Below are 20,053 nucleotides of genomic sequence, written 5' to 3'. Positions count from 1 at the left end.
AAACTCTACAGGAAGCAGAGAAATAGAAAGACAAGAAACATTGTTGAGCAAAGGAGCTTTTCAATAAACAAGAGGCCAGCAAGATGGCTCAGGGGGTAAAGGTACCTGCTATTAAGCTTAACGATCTGAGTTCAATTCCTGGGACCCATGTTGCAGGAAAGAACAAACTGCCAGAAGTTGTCCTCTGACCTCCACACATACACACAGTGTGACAGTGTCACAAGTCAGTCAATAAATAAAATATGAAAAACAATTACAAATGCTAAAGAAAAACAGGTCAGAGGAGAATCCTGCAAACCTAAGCTATGAGTTTTCAGACAGGTTCTATCTTAATTACTTTTCTGTTGCTGTGAGGAGACACCGTGACCAAAAGAATTTATAAAATAAAGGTTTATTGGGGGCTTTTTTTTTTTTTTTAACAGATCTTCCCTCGAGTCTACTTGTAAAAACAGCATAGGACACTGGTCATCTGCAAATAGTGTGTGTGTAGGTGTATCACAGCAGTCCATCTGTCTTCACATTGGCAGGAACCTTTTCTATGGGGCCTTCACAGAGGCCTGGGCACCTTTGGGAGCCTGGGCTGGAGCTGAAGCCTGGCCTTAGCTGGAGCTTTAGCCCCTGCCTTGGTTTGAATCTTAGGCTTTGGTTGGCAAAGCCTCTGACCCTTGGCCACGTAGCTTCGAATCTGCTTCCCAAGGTTGGGGTGAGTGATGAAAGCCAGCTGAGTTTGTGGCTGGGGCCTTTTGGCATCTTGGGCTTGATGGCCTGAGGCTTCACCAGGGCCTTGATTGCCTCTGTGTGCACACTCACTGCCTTTGCATTGTTGGCCTGTACCTTCTTCAGGCCTTTCCTGCTCTGCTTCTTGGCAAAGCGCATGCTCCTCAGGAACTTGGGGTCAACCCCCTTAAGAGATTCATATCTTTGCGGCCAGGGTTTCTTGATGCCATTTCTGTGCCATTTGCAGGACTGGTTGTGTGTGGTGTGGTTCTTGGACTTGGCCATGTCTGCATGGTAACCCGTGGCTCCCGCAGCGTCTGGGACCAGAAGAGAAAGTACTGGGGGCTTTTGTTAGAGCTTCAGAGGATTATTCCATGACCATCCAGTGGGAGCACAGCAGGAGGCAGGCATGCAAGCGTAGTGCTGGAGCTGGAGCTGAGAGCTCACATACTGAGACTGTAACCATGAGAAGGAGAGAGCCAACTAGAAGGGCATGAGGTTTTAAAACCTCAGAGCCACCCTCAGTGACACACCTCCTCCAACAAGGTCCCACCTCCTAATCCTTCCCAAACAGTTGCACCCACTGGGGTTCAAGCATCTCATGTATATGAGTCTGTGGGGCCATTCCTATTCAAGCCACCACTCGGTCTTTCAACAGTCGGGATTCTCACATTTTATAGAAGGCACTATGTCAGCCTGTGCCAGACTCACCAAGGGAAGCTCTTAAAGGGCAGTTCTAAATCACGATCTCAGAAGCCTAACTCTCTCTAGTCATCAGTCCTCCTGCCGAGTGACTCTTGCATGCATCAGAATCCCAGACCCATCACTGAGAACCAAGTCCACACTTCTAAGGCTGGTATCAAGGGATTTCGTGTTGGTTTCTTACAATTATTTATAGTGGAGAGATTCACAGCACAAAGCCAGTGTGGAGGTCAGAGGACATCTTGCAGGGATTGGTTCTTTCCTTCCATCATGTAGGTACCAGGGATTGAACTCAGGCCTGGCAGCAAGGACCTTTACCCATTGAACTACTTTACCTGCCCAGGTCTTTTGTAATTCGACTCCTCGGAGCTTTGGTATGAGCCTAGCAGCATTTTTCAGGTTACACCCTTACTTCATTGCCCTCTTTTCTCTTCTAAATCCATCATCATTTTGCTCTGTAGCTTCAGGCAATCTCTTCCATCCCCACAGGAGTGTCTCTTGCTGCCATCCTTCATGTTATAAGCATACGATTCCTGAAACCTGTAATGTGCTATGAGATTGAGTACCTTTTATCTCTGAACTGTGAGCGTATGATAACACAGAGGGACAGAATAATGGTGGGCAGGCAGTAAATACTTTATCTCCTACAGCTCTGCCCCTGCTACCATGTTTAGTGGTTCCCAGTAAGCTCTATCAGAGGCAGTGGTGTACCAGTGACCAGAACACTCTTGATTTTGGTTCTGCTATACTGTTAATGCACAGTGGGTTTCTTAGTTATGAAGGAATAAAGGTTAGAGCTCCAAGGAGCAAGTTTACTGTAGCTGCACCTTGCTTTCCTGTCCTATGTGACTCCAGAAGAGTGTTTGTACCAATGAAAGTGAGGGATGTGTCTGCATTCTGAAGGCTCACTCTAGTATCTTTCTACTGTAGTATAACTATCTGTATGGAAGCTTTGTCTATAAATAGGTGTTCAAAAAGCAAATATCCTTAAAACACAGAAGTTAAAAACCATATATTTGAGTCTTTTGTAAAATAAACTATGAAACAAAAATACATAGATTGCATTTACAAATAATGAATTTGATGCAACAAACTTTATTAGCACACACCCATCTAATCTCACAATAAAGCAATTCTGGGGTCTGCAACACAAACAGCAAATGCTGACAGGAATACCATCCTTTGGTCTCAGTATGGCTCACTTCAGCTCACTCTGTAGCCCTGGCTGGCCTGGAGCTCACTCTGTAGACCAGGCAGCCTGCCTGTGAATTCACAGATCTACTCCTCCCCGCATCTCTCGTGTGAGGTGATTAATAAAGGCATACATCACCACAATAACATGGCTTTACTCTTATTGTTTATTGAGGTTTTTTATGTTTTGTTTTATTTTAAGTTTATGAAAGCATGAAGCAGTTTGTTTCACAGGGTATCCAAGAGAGAAGGAAATTAGGTCCCCAAGCCAGGTGAGCAAGTGAGGAGAAGATACCTTGAGGACGTCAGGGACCAAGTATACAGGAGCCTGGAGATGTCTAGATATGACCAAGCTGCACAACTGGAAGATGGAGAAGATACTGGCTCTTCTAGGGTGTCCTGCCAGACTCACCCCTGACACTTGCATGACAAGCCTTAGTAACTAACAATAGAGTGGAAGAGAGATGCTAGGCTCCTTTTGAGCTCCACAGAGCCTCCTGTGGCTGCCTGGTGTGAGTGTCTGAGGGGACCGGGAAGCATCAAACTTCTGCCTATCCCACCAGAATATCTGGGAACTGGACTCTCCAGGTAGTGTTCAAGCTAGCAATAAAAGCTGGTGAGTACACTAGCCAGAGTGTGTGTGTCTCAGGCTTTAGAAGGGTAGGATAGGACTGGGCAGGCAGTTGGAGGAGAGCACTAGGCATCTAAGGTCCAAGTAAAAGACTAATCCCCAAGAGAAGGGCCCCAACTAGGCCCTTGAAAGCATCACAGTCACTGATTGTCAAGGTCTTCAGATGAGTGTTGAAGCAGGAGGTTGGTCATGTCAGAAAGGAGTTTTGCTGACAGATACTAGAAGCCTAGGCTTCAAAGGGCCTGTGTAGACAGGAATTTGGTGAGAGAAGAGGGAGTCATAACAACATGGAGTCAGGAAGGGGTCAGAAAAAAAGGAGGTGACAGAAGGAAGTCAGTCTGTACCCTAAAGCCCTGGATAATACAAGAATGGACTTCAAGAGCAGGGCAAAGGTGCTGCATGCCTTTAGGCTCAGCATGTGTGAGGGAGAGGCATACAGATCTGTCTAGTTCAAGATCAGCCTGGTCTACAAAGTTCCAGGCAAGCCATGGTTACATAGTAAGACCCTAGCTCAAATACAGGTGGGACACTTTAAGTACAGGTCAAGTACATCATGAGCAGAGAAAATCCACAGAGGTGATATCACTAAAGTAACATGGCTGCTTCCCAGGAACTGAGAGGAGCAGTCTGGCTAGATGACCGCAGATGTCCAGGCCTGGATTCTCCAAATGTGTACTATAATCTTTTCTGTCTCTCCTCGAAGGTTGTGCTTGCTAACCATAGAACAGGACAGCATCGTTCTGGGTGGCATGATATGACCCATCAGTTGAGTAGGACAGATTGGGAAGGTCCAGGCCAGCTTGAACTTCTCTTTCAGCCACTGGCTTCTGTCACTGATGGGAGTACACCCCTCCTCTGTGGTACATCTCATAGTTACAGGCTGTATTCCAGGAGTGGGCTGAGGCAGCCCCCAAATGTCCCAGAAATCTGGTGTCACAGGCATGGTACTAGTGCTGTGGATTGAATCTACCCTTTACAAGATTTTTCAATATGGCTTAATTATTTATATGGTGTTAGTGAGTATTTACTCTGAAGAAGCTTAATAAAATGTGACCTATTTAGCCTTTACCCTGAAAACAAAAAGAACTTATATATTGCATCCTATGTAACAGCATTTGAGAACATGCCTGTAGTTTTAAAATTGTGAAGTTGATTTTTTGGGTTTTCTGGATTTAGGGTTTTTTTTGTTTTGTTTTTGCTGTTTGTTTGGTTTGGTTTTTTGTTGTTTTGGAGAAGTTTCTTTTTAAGGATGTGTCTGACAATACTACAAATGTTGAGGTACTATTTATTTGAGCTTTGTATGACTGAATAGACTATGGCTCACTTCCTCTTTCTGACCCTCTTTTTATCTATTTTGAAGTCCTGATATAAGCTTCTTTGTAAGAAAATAAAATCATCCTCAAAGCTTAACTTCTTCAGTGCCTAATCATAATCAGATAACTGCCGGGGCTTCTCTCCCTTTCTATCATCTGAACTACACCATGAACAGTTTCTTTTCAATCGTAGTCACAGTCTGAATCTTCCAGTCAGCAGTGGAGCTGAGGGCTGTGTGGAATGGTTTCAGACATGATCCTTAACTGTACGACTTTCTTCGGTTAGGTAGACACAAACATGCACAGGATAGTATACGGTCTGTGATGTCTCGGCGAGGCCATCTATGGAATGTAAAATAGCAGAATACTTCTCACTTTGGTGGTAAAAAGGCATGTAGTCCATCAAGATGGCAGGTAGAGGCATTTGCTACAGAAACCTGGGGACCTGAGTTTGATTTCTTCGACCCACATAAAAGTGAAAGCAAAGAAACAACTTGACATAGTTGCCCTCTGACCTCCACATGTGTATTATGGCATGAGTGCACACACAAATACAATATAATAAAAAAAATTTTAAGTCATGACAACCTGGCCAACCTTTGAAGAATGAAAAGGTCTTTCATCAGTACTAGGGATGAAAATGGAGTTTGAAGCTTTAGACTAACAGGTAGTAAGAGACCACCAGAGACTCTGAAAGCAATGACATGATTAGGAACGGTGTCAGAGGCTGGCTCTGGGAAAAGTTCTCGCTGTGCAAGTATGAAGATCTGAGTTCAGATCACCAGCACCCACATAAAGAACAGTGGGAAAAGAAAGAGAACAACAAAAAAAAAGAACAAAAAACAAAAATAAAAAATAAAAATAAAAAAGAAAGAACAGTGGCTGCAGCATGTATAACCCAGAACTAGCGGGGTGGGAACAAGTGGGCCTGTGAGGCTTGCTGGGCTGTCAGACAAGGTTCAGTGATAGATCCTGCCTTAAAAATAAGATAGAGATGTACCCAGCAGTGGTAGCAAGGCATGCCTCTAATCTCAGTACTTGGGAGGCAGAAGCAGGTAGATCTCTGAATTTGAAGTCAGCCTGGTCTATAGCAAGTTCCAGGACAGCCAAGACTATACAGGGAAACCTTGTCTTGAAAAACCAAAAAAGAAAAATAAAGTAGAGAGGCAATTGAGGATAACATCTTGATATTGCCCTCTCTAGCCTCCGTGTGTGCCTGCATGGTGAATGCTCATACACATACTTCATATGTGCCTGCATGGTGAATGCTCGTACACACAAAGACTAGATGAATAAAATTTAAAAGCTTAGAAGGATTACCAGGGTTGCAGTATATAAGACTACAGAGAAAAGATAATTCAGTGGCAGTGAGACATGCTCTTTGGAGTAGTGGGACAGGAGATTAAAGCTCACTTATAATACACTGGTGGCTTTCTGTAAGCATAGTAATTGGTATAATTAGGTAGTGCCTGATATTTCAAAAATATACTCTAGAGCAGCTGGTTTATGAGACTACATAAAAAAGGATTTTAAAATCACCCTAAAATTTAATGTATGTGTTTCTGGAAAGATGGATTCATACTTTTTAATCCACTGAGTTTTGAAGTAGCTGAAAATTTACCCACATGGAAATGTGAAGCAGTGTTAATTATGAAAGGATAGGAGAAACGAAGGTAGATTTAATTACATGGTCTTCACCGACCGCCTGCTCTGACCAGTGTAAAGATGCACTCTAAAACCAGAGACACAAGTTCAGTCTCAAGGAGGTCATCACGGTCTCAGAAGGATGCCAAAACAGTTAACAGGGAATACTGGAGAAACTAGCTGTGCCAAAAGAAAAGCTAAAAACAGCACTGTCGAGATGGAAGGAGGATTGAAAACCCTGGCAAGCAAGATAATCGTGTGCTTGGGAAGGAAAGATGGGTACCCAGCCAGTGGAGCAAATATAGCAAGATGCTAACTGTAAAATCTAAATGGTAGGGATTTGAGAACTGACTACATATAATGTCTTGACTCTTCTCAGAGGCCAGGGCTCTATGCGAGCCTGCTGCCTCTGCTGCAGTTTAACAGACCCCTCAGACACCATACAATTGCTTTGTGGGAACACCTGTCTACTCAGAGGGCCTTTCTAGCTATAAAGAACAGTCCCCAGTGGAGCCCAGTACACAGATCTGTAATCCTAGCTACCAGGAAGACTGGAGCACGAAGATGGCAGAGGCAAAGGCAAGCTGGATAACTTAATGAAAACTTGTCTTGAAAAATTACAGAGCATGGCAGAGTCTGGAAAGTCAGTTCAGCGGAGGAAGGTTTGTCTGACATATGCAGGACCCTGGGCTCCACATCTAATAAAACCAGCGTATGCCAAAAAGGTCCCAAATGATAGCCAATTGAACCAAGAGCTCCTCTAGGATCGAAGTAAGGTCAGTTTACTGTCACTGGGCATCTGACCCTGAAAATAGAGCGCAGTCTTGTTCTAAGGAAACTCGTGATTTGTACAGCTTCCCAGTGCTCTATCAGAGTATGATCTGAAGGTTACCTGAATCACAAGTTCTTCAAAACCACATTAAAGTGTCAATTTCTGCATCTCACCCCTGATCTCTGAGAGCGGGGAGGAATTCATGATTTGTTGTTTTATTGAGTGCCAGGAACTAAATCTGTGGCTTTATGCACATTAGACAAAAAGCACTCTACCACTGAGCCGTCTTCCCAGCTCCTAAAGTCTACCTTTTTATAAATAGTTCTTTCATGTACTTATTTATTTGGGAGTATGTGGGTCTGGGTACCAGAGGTTTTCCACGGAGATCTCTGTCCAGGCCTGGCACAAGGGTTCGAGTGAAGGGAATCGAGTGCAAACAAGGAGACAAAGTCTCTGCCGTGCCTTCCAGATCACTCCTTAACTCAGAGCTGCTCTGAACTGAGTCAGGTCTGGCTGGGCAGATGAGAAGCAGACACTCCAGTGAGGAGTGCGGTGGGACCTCAGGTGGCTCTTCGGGAGAGATCTCTTCCCAAGTGTTACAGCTCTTGAAACAAAAGACTCAGATGAAGGAGTAGTTCTCTCGCACCTTTAATTCACTGGATAGGATTTATATACAGTTTGGTGGGTGATTCAGGGTTTGACAGCAGGTACCCCTCATTGACTTAGACTGAGAGTTTGGGGGAAACCTTATTTGCATGTGGGAAGGCTTGGTGCTGCTCCTACATGACTGATAGCCACACATCTCCTGTGGGGGGCAGTAACTTCGACAGGAACCAGGGGTCCAGGAGACATGATCAAACACCTTATGTCCCATGTAGGTGGAAATCACCACCCACTGGGTCCCACTGGGGTTCAAGACCTATGCTCGACTGGAGACCAGGCTGTCTGTGTGCAGCCCATTGCCCCACAGGAGTAGGACATGTGTATGCTATGATGTGTGTGTGGTGGTCAGAAGATAGCTTGCAGGAGATGGTGCTCTCTCCTCACGGGTTCTAGGGATCCAACTCAAGCTGTCAGAGTTGGTGGTAAACAGCTTCACCCACTTTTATACCTTGATAGGTCAGAATCTACATTTTACCAGGTACTTCGCCCTCCCAGTGTTCCTTACACAGACTCAGATGTGAGAACTGATTGTATTTGGCCACTGTCTGAACCAAGAGAGTCAAGAGCCCTCTAACTCTGGGGTCTCAGTGTCCTGTAAATGCTACAGTACTCGGTGTCTCTAGAATTCATCATAACAAGGGGAAATTATACTTGATGAATTATATGCTCCCTTTCAGTTTAACACTTTTTGTGAACTATGAAAACTGAATCATTTCTATTAGGAGTTAGTTGAACTTTAATCCAATGAACTGGGAAAAAAAGTTAAAATGTATGTTTTTCTCTTTAATTCAGCTAGTATATAAGTTACTCATCAAAATAACTTGAAACTTGTGAATGTTTGTTTGGATTTTAAGGTGGAGCCACACACAGAAGGAGTTGCAGACATTGCTCACAGCCTTTTGATGATTCATAGATCTCTGTTTCCCTGGCAAGCAACCTCACACCAGCCAAGCTCACTACAAGTGCTAGCTACCCGGCATTCCCTGTCCACTGCTGGTGACCTCATTCTCTTCTCCTTCCTCCTCTTTAAAAACAAACAAGCACAAAACATGGCTTCTCTTCTCTGGATCTTAGCAGAAGCCATGGTGAGTTTAAAACTCTGTTTATAAGTGAAAAATGAAATATCTAGGCTGGATGTGGTGCTGCATACCCTATTCATCTGAGCACTCGGGAGGCAGAGTCAGGTGAATCTCTATGAACTGGAGAATAATCTGGTCTACAAAGTAAGTTCTAGACCAGCTAAGCTAAGACTATGTAGTAAGACTGTGTCTTCAAAAAGAAGAGAAGAAGAAGGAGAAGGAGGAAGAAGAGGAGGGAAAAAATAGAAGAGGAGGAAGAGAGGAAATAATGATGATGATGATGATGTCTGATAGTTTGAAGCAATTATTAAACTTTGTGCCCTCAGCCATGTTTTCATCAGACAGTGTTTTTCTCCATTGTAAGTCAGGGCCAATTTTACTCCACATATGATTTCAGAATATTGTTTAAATTACTACTCAGAAAGATGGGGAGATCATTCATTCTATGAGGTGCTTAAGGTGCTCCATCCCTAGAACCCACCTTTAAAAAAAAAATCTAGAGCCGGGCGTGGTGGCGCCCGCCTTTAATCCCAGCACTCGGGAGGCAGAGGCAGGTGGATTTCTGAGTTCGAGGCCAGCCTGGTCTACAAAGTGAGTTCCAGGACAGCCAGGGCTACACAGAGAAACCCTATCTCGAAAAACCAAAAGAAAAAAAAAAAATCTAGACACAGTGATGCGCTTGTAATTGGAGCTCTGGGGAGCTGGAGACAGGTTGATCTGTGGGGCTGATGACTCAGCAAGCTCCTGTCTCAAAGAAATTAGGTGGGTGTTTCCATGTGTTCTTCCAATGGCCTGCCTACCACTGTAGAAGCTTCCTAAAATCTATGCATATATGAAAGGGGTCTAAATGGAGTCACCAGATAATAGGAGAGACAATGCACCAAGTAGACATTTTATGCCACCAAGTCCATCCCGGTGCCAGGAATGGACTGCAACTTGTTAAATGGTTGTCCAGGGGGGCCCTATGGAAACAGCCACACATCGAAGGCTATTGTCAAGGCTACCGGTTACCCTTTACACCTGACAATAAAGACCCTTGTTGAAGACAACATTCCTACATGCTAGAGAACACAGAGAAGTTTAGCTGGTATCCGAGTAGAAGCATCAGGCCTGCTAATTAGTGTTCCTAGTGCTGGAAGGTTTTCTGCATGCTACTGAAGAAGAACAGCAATCATAAATATCTCCCAGCTGCAGTCCCAGGGACCACAACAGTGACCTGCCTGCAAGATATCCTGGTGCAATAGAGGTACAGATGTTATAGGAATAACCAACCGCTTTCTAATTGGATTTTTTTTAACCAACTCCATGAGATGGAATCCAAACCTGACATTGCTGAAGTGGGCAAGAACCTGAGACTGGATAAGTCAAGGGCTTCAGGGAACACCTACTACTGTTATTCTGGTAAAGGAACTTAGCAAGAAAATTACTCCTGACGACGCATTCCTATGACCATGTGTCAGTGCCTAGCTCCACCCACATCGAGAAGCTTCTTCTTGCCGCAGATGGGAACTAACAGAGACTCACAACTAGACAATGTGCAGAGAGAGAGACTTTAGAACAGTTCATCCTAAATGGAATCTCTTCCCCAAAGCCCTCCTATCAGAGCTAGAAAAAGCAAACAAGCATAATATATAAGTTGAGAGATAGTCGACAAAGTGAATATTTAAGAAAAGGCTAAATGACCGTATCAAGAGAATGACCCAAAAAATGTGAAGAAAGAGAAAAAATCCAAGAGAATGATTTCATGGCCCCAGAAAGAAGCTAAACTCTTAAGTGGTTTGAATGAAAACTATCCAGTCCACTGAAGAGTCAAGTAAGAAAGGATTGTTAAAAAATAAATACAAAAGTCCTGCTGAGGGCATGGTTCAGTGGTACATCACTTGTCTTATATGCAAGTGACTGGCTTCACTGTCCAGTTGGGGGTGGGGGGAAGGGAGGGAGGGAGACAAAGAGACGGGGGGGGGGGGGGAGACAGGATGTTTGGATTCATAGTAGGAGGTCACTATGAACATTATTTGAATGCAAGTCTTTTAAGAGTTATAGAAGACAAATATCTTCACAGTTAATGGAAATTTGCAATTTTTGTATAGGTATAGATAACTTTTTGAAGAAGGTAGAAATAAAAGAACAAAATAGAGATCGGTAGTCTTTAGGAAGGCAGTATTTTAAATTTAGACGATGTGGAGCTGGAGAGATGGCTCAGTGGTTAAGAGCACTGGCTGCTCTTCCAGAGGACCTGGTTCGGTTAATTCCTGGCACCCACATGGCGGCTCAGAACTGTCTGTAACTGGAGGTCCAAGAGATCAACAGCTTCGTTTTGCACCAAGTGTGTATGTGGCACATGGACATATAGCAGACAAAACATCCATACACGTAAAGTAGAAAAAAATTCAAAGAATATGAGCATCCTTTCAGAAGAGGAGTAATTAAGATCATACCCATAGATGGAGGGATGATCTTGGAAAACTTGGGGCATCCTCTGAGATGGTGGGAGAGGATGGCCAGTGTGGGGTGAGCAGGGAGCTCCTAATAACAGGTTCAGACATCAGACCGTCTACTTTTCCTGGGAAAACAAAAACAAAGCCTCACTTATGCGGATACTAGTGGGAGTGAGGTCCTAGTGGGAGACCAGAAGTATCTGGCGTAGCCACTGTGAGATACAGGTGAGCCAGCCAACCAGCTGAAGCTATGCTATAAATAATGCAGGGAATTTCTTGGCCGTCCAGAAGCAGACTGGAAAAAGCAGGTGGCTGTGCTGCTTCCAGCTCGGCGACTGGCAACCAGGCAGTGCGTTAAGGTCACAGCGTAGAAGAAGCAGAACATTAGTGTCTTAGTTGTGGTTTCTATTACTGGGATGAGACAGTCATGACTGAAAAGCAAGTTGGGGGTTGTGGGGGGGAGGGTTTATTAAATTACACTTCCAGATCATGGCCCATCATTGGAGGAAGTCAGGACAGGAACTCAAGTGGGGCTGGAACCTGGAAGCAAGCAAGAGCTGATGCAGAGACCATGGAGGTGTGCAGGCTTGCTTCACATGGCTTGCTCAGCCTGCTTTCTTATTGAACCCAGGACCACCAGGCCAAGGATGACACCACCAACAGTGGGCTGGGTCCTCCCCATTGATCACTAATTGAGAAAATGTCTTATAGCTGGATCTTGTGGAGGTATTTCCTCAACTGAGGCTCCTTCCCCTCTGATGACTCTAGCTTATGTTAAGTTGGCACACAACATCAGCCAGTATGACTAGGAAAACAGCATTGAACAACTCATACACCAGAGTGCACAAGGAAAGAGAAAATACCAAGGAGCTAGAGGGCTACAGAGAAAAGGAAAAAAGAAGCCTGCTGCATTTTAGAAGTCAGAAGGGGGTTGTTGGCGGGAAGAGGGGAAGCAGGAGCTTTATCTAGAGGGGAAACCAGAAACCTCAGAAAGCCAGCCTGCAACCCTCTAAAGTCTCAAGTACAGCTTGAGACTCGTCTTGCTGAGTCAGTGACTCCTCTGCCGGACAGGTGAGCAGCACAGAGGAATCCCTCAGAGGGCAGTGGCCAGTCACCATTCGGAAAGGGTCCCTATTTGTTCAAAACTGACCTGCACTGGGATCTGAGAACAGGGAACAACTATGAATCAAGGAGCATCGGTTGAAATCCCTGAGCCCCAAGGTGAGAAACAGCCTTGGGAGCCAGTGTTGCAGATCTGGCTGGCTTCCAAACTGAAAGCCAAAATGTATGTGCAGCAGGATGCTCAGCCCAGGCGATGAAGTGTGTAGGAAATGACAGCCCCATCTTGATGACTGGGAGCAGGTCTCATCCACTCAGGACTTTGATATTCCTACGCTTGAATCAACAACCTCTGGAGCCAGCTATCTCTTGTAGAGCGCTCAACCCCCAAAGTCCCAATACCCGACTTAACATTACAGCATCCTCCTCCCATCAGGTGATTAGTACTCAGGAGATCTTAAAAGTAAGAAGACAGGTCCTCTGTGCATACCACACTTGCAATGTATTTGATAGGCATCCCTACTCCATCACTAACCCCATTAGAGGTACTAGCCATATCACCCCAGTACCATCTAGGGAGTCTTGGGAGGAGAAGGGAACTTGCCCAGGCAAGACTGCAAAGCTAAACGTGATAGCATAGGCTCCTGACTCACACAGAAGGTAAGAAGATAAACATGTAAAGAGAAGACAGTTCTGGGACACATCAGACACTTGTTCAAAACAGACTCAACCAACAGCACCATAAACCATAGGAATGCAGTGAGTTCATAAGTTCAACTATCCTCCCCCAGAGCAGTTATCAGACAGTCTCCAATTTCCAAGGACTCAATGATGCAAATAAAAACAGAGCATGGCAAATGAAGTACTATACTCAAACGTCTATAAAAAGGAAAAACATGTCGGCACTATCCAAGAACCCTGGGACACTATCAATCCAAAGAGCAGAGATAAAACCAAAGGCAAAAAGAATCCACTCAATGAAATGATGACAGACAAGTTTCTAAACCTGGAAGAAGAAATGGACATTCCAATACAGGAGGCATTAAGAATCCTCAACAGAGCTGGGCGTGGTGGCGCACGCCTTTAATCCCAGCACTCGGGAGGCAGAGGCAGGCGGATTTCTGAGTTCGAGGCCAGCCTGGTCTACAAAGTGAATTCCAGGATAGCCAGGGCTACACAGAGAAACCCTATCTCGAAAAACCAAAAAAAAAAAAAAAAAAAAAAAAAAAAAAAAAAAAAAAGAATCCTCAACAGACAACACCAGAAAAACACTTCTTGGCATATGAAATACAAGACAAAGAAACAATAATAAAAAATATGAAGGGAAGATGTCAACTTACAAAAGAAGAAACACTAGATGTCTCTTCAGTAATCTACAAGGCCAGCAAAGTATATTTCAAGACACACCCCCCCCCATTGATTTATTTATTCACTTTACATTCTATTTACTGTCATCCCTGCCTCCTGGCCTCCCCATCCCCCATCCCCTTCTCCTCTGAGAGGGTGGAGGCCCCCTGGGTATCCCCCTATCCTGGCGCATCAAGGCTCTGTGGGGCTAGGCACATCCCCTCCTACTGAGGCCAGACAAGACAGCCCAGTTAGGAAAATGGGATCCACAGGCAGGCAACAGCTTTAGGGACAGCCTGTGATCCAGTTGTTGGGGGACCCACATGAAGACAGAGTTGCATATCTGCTACATATGTGCAGGGAGGCCCAGGTCTAACCCATGTATGCTCTTTGGTTGATTGTTCAGTCTCTGAGAGTTCCCAAGGGTTCAGGTTAGCTAACTCTCTTGGTCTTTCTGTGGATTTCCTATCCTCTTCGAGTTCCTCAATCTTGCTCCCAACTCTTCCATAAGATTCTCTGATCCGTTTAATGTTTGGCTGTGCATATCTGTGTCTTTTCAGTCCTTTCATAGGACAATTATGCTAGGCTCTTGTCTGCATACATAACAGAGCATCATTATTAGTGTCAGGGATTGGTGCTTGCCCATGGAATGGGTCTCAAGTTGGACCAGTTAGTGTTTGGTCATTCTCCCAGTCTCTGCTCCATCTTTGTCCCTAAATTTCTTGCAGACATGACAGGTTTTGTGGGTGGGTTGGTGTCCTTATCCTTCCACTGGAGACCCTCCCTGTCTACAGGAGGTAGTTTCTTTAGGTTCCATATGCCCACTGCTTGGATTCTCAGCTAGTCACCCCCATAGATTCCTGGGGGCCTCCCCCATCCCAGGTCTCTGGGATGTCCTAGAGATCTCCTCCCTCCATCTTCTTCTGATGTAAAGTTTGTGTCTACAAGAATTCCTAACTACATGAAGCTATCTTTCAAAATTGATGGAGAAACAAGAACACTTCAAAGCAGCCACAAGCTAACACATTTTGTGACCACCAAACCAGCACTGCAGAGCACAGTTAATACTACCTAAAGGAGGACGAAAGAGCACAGGAAAGAGTAACTTTCTGTAAATAAACTCACAAAGGAGAACAGAAAAATCCATGATGTTCAACACAGTAACCAGCCAACAAAGGAAAAAAAAAATCCCATCAGCCAACAAAATCTTAGGAATCAGCAAGCACCCCTCAAAAATGACCTTACATTTAAATGGCCTTAGCACACCAACAGAAAGAAATAGCTGATTGGATTAAGAAAACTAGATCTATTTAATTTCTCCAGAGAACCCACACTGGAGGTGGAAGGATGAAAACAATCTATCAAGTGAAGAAACACTGAAAACAAGCCAACATGGCTACTCTGAGACCTGATAAAGTACAGGTCAGGCCAGAGTTACTAAGGAGAAATAAAGAAGCTGTTTGCATTAATAAAAAAGGAATTCATTTAACGATTATAAGTACACATACACGGTTGGGGCTCTCAATGTATGTCAACACTAATAAAAACTCAGATAGGTCTTAATGCAACAAAAGGTGGTTTCAATACCCTATTCTCATCTAAATACCCAAAACAAAGAAACTTCCACTAAACTATAGTGCAAATCAAGTGGACTTAACATATAGCTATAGGAGATTTGACACATTCAACAGAAATGGGAAAGTATGGGCTCAGGACTCCCCAAGACCAAGTTCTCAGCACAAAGGAGATTAATTTGCCCCAGAGAGCCAGGGGCCACGGAATAAAGAACAAATACAGGAGATAGAGGATGAAGGGGAAGGAGAAGGGAACAGAGGAGAGGAGAAGAAGTATTTGTCCTGGAGGACAAAGGACTGCCTCTGGATAGAGAGAAGACAGGCTTGGCACATAGGAAAATGGCAGTTTATAAAGGTACAAGGGAGAACCCCAAGTTAGGATGAGTTGTTTAAGTTTAAACTTCGATATTTAGATAGCTGGACCTTGGTAGTCAGCCTCAGGAGGAAATGACCAAATAAGGGAATAGACCTTGGTGGCTAGCTTTAGGCATGTTAATCAAAGGTTTTTAGAAAGGCAGAGGAAATGGGAGGGAAGGGCAAGGCCTGCCAGAGCCATGCTCAACAACAAGGGCCAGAGTCCCTTCAGAAAACAATCCCATGGAATTTCACTCCCTCTAGAATAGATAACATTCTGGCCCACCAAGTAAGCTTTAACAAATATGAAAGAATAAAAATAATTTCTTATATCTTATTAAAGTATAGTGGAATAAACTAGAAATAAATAACAAAAGAAACTACAGGAACTCCTTGAATACTTGGAGATGGAACAATATACTTTTGAATTGAGTGGTCATTGGAGAATAGGAAAGTTACATTTTCCTGGAGTCCATGCACATGAAAGTATGGCATACTAGAACCTTTGAGATCCAAGTAAGTTTGCTCTAAGAATAAAGTGTATGCCGGGCATGGTGGGCACATGCGGCAGAGACAGGTAGATTTCTGAGTTTGAGGCCAGCCTGGTGTACAGAGTGAGTTCTAAGACAGGTTCCACTGAAGTCCACAGGCTTCTTAGTGAACATTTAAGATCATTTATTCCAAATACTAAGAAAATGAATCTTCACTCAGTGAATGGAACAATGAACTGAACAGATAGTTCTCAAAAGAAGAAACAAATGGCCGGTTAACTCTGCCAAAGGGTTTGACATTCTCAGCTATCAGGGAAATGCAAATTCAAGCTTCTTCGAGATTCTTTTTCAGCCCAGCTGGATTGCCTGCCAAGAAGAAAACAAAACACATTGGGAGGTGGGGGTGCATGCCTTGAATCCCAGCACTTGGGAGGCAGAGGCAGGTGAATCTCTGTGGGTTCCAAGACAGCCAGGGCTACACAGAGAAACCCTGTTGTCTTAGTCAGGGTTTCTATTCCTGCACAACATCATGACCAAGAAGCAAGTTGGGGAGGAAAGGGTTTATTCGGCTTACACTTCCATGCTGCTGTTCATCACCAAAGGAAGTCAGGACTGGAACTCAGACAGGTCAGGGAGCAGGAGCTGATACAGAGGCCATGGAGGGATGTTCTTTACTGGCTTGCCTTCCCTGGCTTGCTCAGCCTACTCTCTTATAGAACTCAAGACTACCAGCCCAGGGATGGTCCCACCCACAAGGGGCCTTTCCCCCTTGATCACTAATTGAGAAAATGCCTTACAGTTGGATCTCATGGAGGCATTTCCTCAACTGAAGCTCCTTTCTCTGTGATAACTCCAGCTGTGTCAAGTTGACACAAAAATAGCCAGTACAATTGACCCCTTGTCAACTTGACACACAAACACATCACTAGTAAGCCTCAACCCTTACATTCTTATTCATCCCCAAGATCTAAATAACTTTAAAAGTCCCACAGTCTTTACATATTCTTAAAATTTCAATCTCTTTAAAATATCCATCTCTTTTAAAATCCAAAGTCTTTTTACAATTAAAAGTCTCTTAACTGTGGGCTCCACTAAAACAGTTTCTTCCTTCAAGAGGGAAAATATCAGGGCACAGTCACAATCAAAGCAAAAATCAATTTCTAACCGTCCAACGTCTGGGATCCAACTCACGATCTTCTGGGCTCCTCCAAGGGCTTGGGTCACTTCTCCAGCCATGCCCTTAGTAGCACACACATCGTCCTCTGGGCTCCAGATGCCTGTACTCCACTGCTGCTGCTGCTCTTGGTGGTCATCTCATGGTACTGGCATCTCCAAAACACTGCGTGACCCCTTCAGTCCTGGGCCTTCAATTACAACTGGGGCCGCACCTTCACCAATGGCCTTCCATGGCCTCTCACAGTGCCGAGCCTGAGCTGCTGTGTGATCCCTTCATGCCTTCAAAACCAGTACCACCTGGGTGACCCTTACACATTACCAAGTCCCACTGCAGAAGGAGTACAACCTTGCCTATCTCTGGAACACAGCCTCTTTGTGCTTTCAGAAAACACTTCCCAGAAGATGTCACCTCAACGATGCTGGTCTCTTCTTAATCACCGCTAATTTCTTAGCTCCAGCTAACCAGCATCAATAGTCCCAGTAATGCAAAGTTTTTGCTTTAGTAGTTCTGGTATCTTGTTAATCACAGCTGATTCTTCAGCCCCAGCTAACCAGAACTACAAAATCTTCACAATAAAAACAGCAATGGCCCTGAAGAGAGTCTTTAATTTTCCCTCTGAAATTTCACAAACCAGGCCTCCATCTTTTGCACTGTTCTCAGCATTATCTTCCAAGCTCCTACACAACATCTGACAGAGCTCTTAACAACGAATGGGTCTTCAAGCCCAAAGTTCCAAAGTCCTTCCACAGTCCTCCCCAAAACATGGTCAGGTTGTCACAGGAATACCCCACTCCTGGTACCAATTTGTCTTAGTCAGGGTTTCTATTCCTGCACAACATCATGACCAAGAAGCAAGTTGGGGAGGAAAGGGTTTATTCGGCTTACACTTCCATGCTGCTGTTCATCACCAAAGGAAGTCAGGACTGGAACTCAGACAGGTCAGGGAGCAGGAGCTGATACAGAGGCCATGGAGGGATGTTCTTTACTGGCTTGCCTTCCCTGGCTTGCTCAGCCTACTCTCTTATAGAACTCAAGACTACCAGCCCAGGGATGGTCCCACCCACAAGGGGCCTTTCCCCCTTGATCACTAATTGAGAAAATGCCTTACAGTTGGATCTCATGGAGGCATTTCCTCAACTGAAGCTCCTTTCTCTGTGATAACTCCAGCTGTGTCAAGTTGACACAAAAATAGCCAGTACACCTGTCTTGAAAAACCAAACCAAATGAACAAACAAAACAAATAAAAGAACCAAATGCTCACAAGGATAGGGACAAGAGGAGTCGTTATTTACTTCTTGTGGGAGTGTAAACTGGCAGAAATCAATATGGAGGTTTCTGACTAAAACTGAAATATAACTACCAAGTGAGCCAACTTACACATCCACACTTACTTCTGCAATGCTTTCAACGAATCAGGAGCAGGGCTAGTCTAGATGTCCAACAACCACAATAGGAAATAAAACCATTATATCTGCAGTAAAATGGATGAAACTAGAAATGATTATAATATATAGCAAACTATCTCAGATATAGAAACACAAACATTCCATGTTTTCTTTCACATGCAGGTTTGTGTGGTATGTGTGTGGTGTATGTGTGGTGTGGTGTGTGTGTGTGTTCATGGAGCTAGAAAGAGGACAATGAAAGAAAGGAAAGAAATCTTAAGGGAGGGGAGAATACATGCAAAATGAAAGAAGGAGAGTTTTAATGAAGGAGAGAGCAGGGTAGGGAACGGGCCTGGTATAGGGAAGATAAGGAATGACTAGAACGAAGAATTCATGAAAACGCTACGATAAACCCATTACCCTGCCTGCTAACTTTTAAAACTAATAAAAAATGAAGAGAAAAACAAAGGTTCAAAACAGCTGAAAATTTTAGAGAAATGGATAAATTGCTGGGCACATAAATCTGTAGAAACTCAGGGGCTATTGACAGATTATAGCAATCCATAACAAGGAACAAAAGTGAAGCAGCTGTGTAAAAAAAAAAAACTATCTCCAAGAATAAGATCTTAGGGCTGGATGAAGTCTATCAAACATTTAAAGAAGGGCAAGGCCAGTGTTCCTCTTTAAAAACTGTCCCAGAAGACAGAAAGGGGAGGAATGTTACCAAGTTCAGTATATCGATACCAAAATTGTATAAGAATACAACAAAAAGAAGGAAAATGCAGATCAATTTCCTCATGAACATAGACATGCACATTTTCAAAAAAGTGCTTTCAAACCGAATTCAAGGATACATCAAGATCCTATTACCTAATCAAGTTGATTTCACTCTGGGAAGAAGTGACTGCGAGTTCTCAGCCCTACATGGGACTTCTATGTCAATTCTCTCCCACAAGGTTCAGGGAGCATCCCAGGAGGAAGGGGAAGATCAAAGGTAAGAGCCAGACGATGGGTGGGGAGGACTGCATATCCTGTCTTCTGTGTATGACATAAACATTGTACTTGTGTATGCACAATAATTGTGGTTACCTATCCAAGACCTTCACAAGATCAAGCCACTAGAGATTCCAGCATGGATGGGCCAGGGGGCTATGAGGCCCCTCTCCTAACTGAGGTGCTATTGGCAGTTAATTATTACTAAGGGAGGTCAAGTCAACTCCTGGTAAGTTGCTTGGGCTTCAGTGGATGGCCGCCCAACCATGTACATACATGAAGTGCTAATTGGATTTGGTGGGTTATAAAACAACAAGAAGACATGAATTTGAAAAGAAGATGTATGGAGGTCTGTGGGGAATTGGAGAAGGAAGTAGAGATCAGTACAATGAAAAAAACATTGTATACATGCAGGAAAGTCTCAAATAATAAATTAAAATATTGTATTAAGATACTATGTTCTGGCTGGGCAGTGGTGGCTCACACCTTTAATCCCAGCACTTAGAAGGCAGAGGCAGCATTC

This window comes from Mus caroli, unplaced genomic scaffold (assembly GCF_978045245.1).
Source record: "Mus caroli unplaced genomic scaffold, Mus_caroli_1 scaffold_14, whole genome shotgun sequence".
Classification (NCBI taxonomy): Eukaryota; Metazoa; Chordata; class Mammalia; order Rodentia; family Muridae; genus Mus; species Mus caroli.
The sequence above is the reverse complement of the archived record's forward strand: the minus strand, read 5'-3'. Positions refer to the sequence as shown.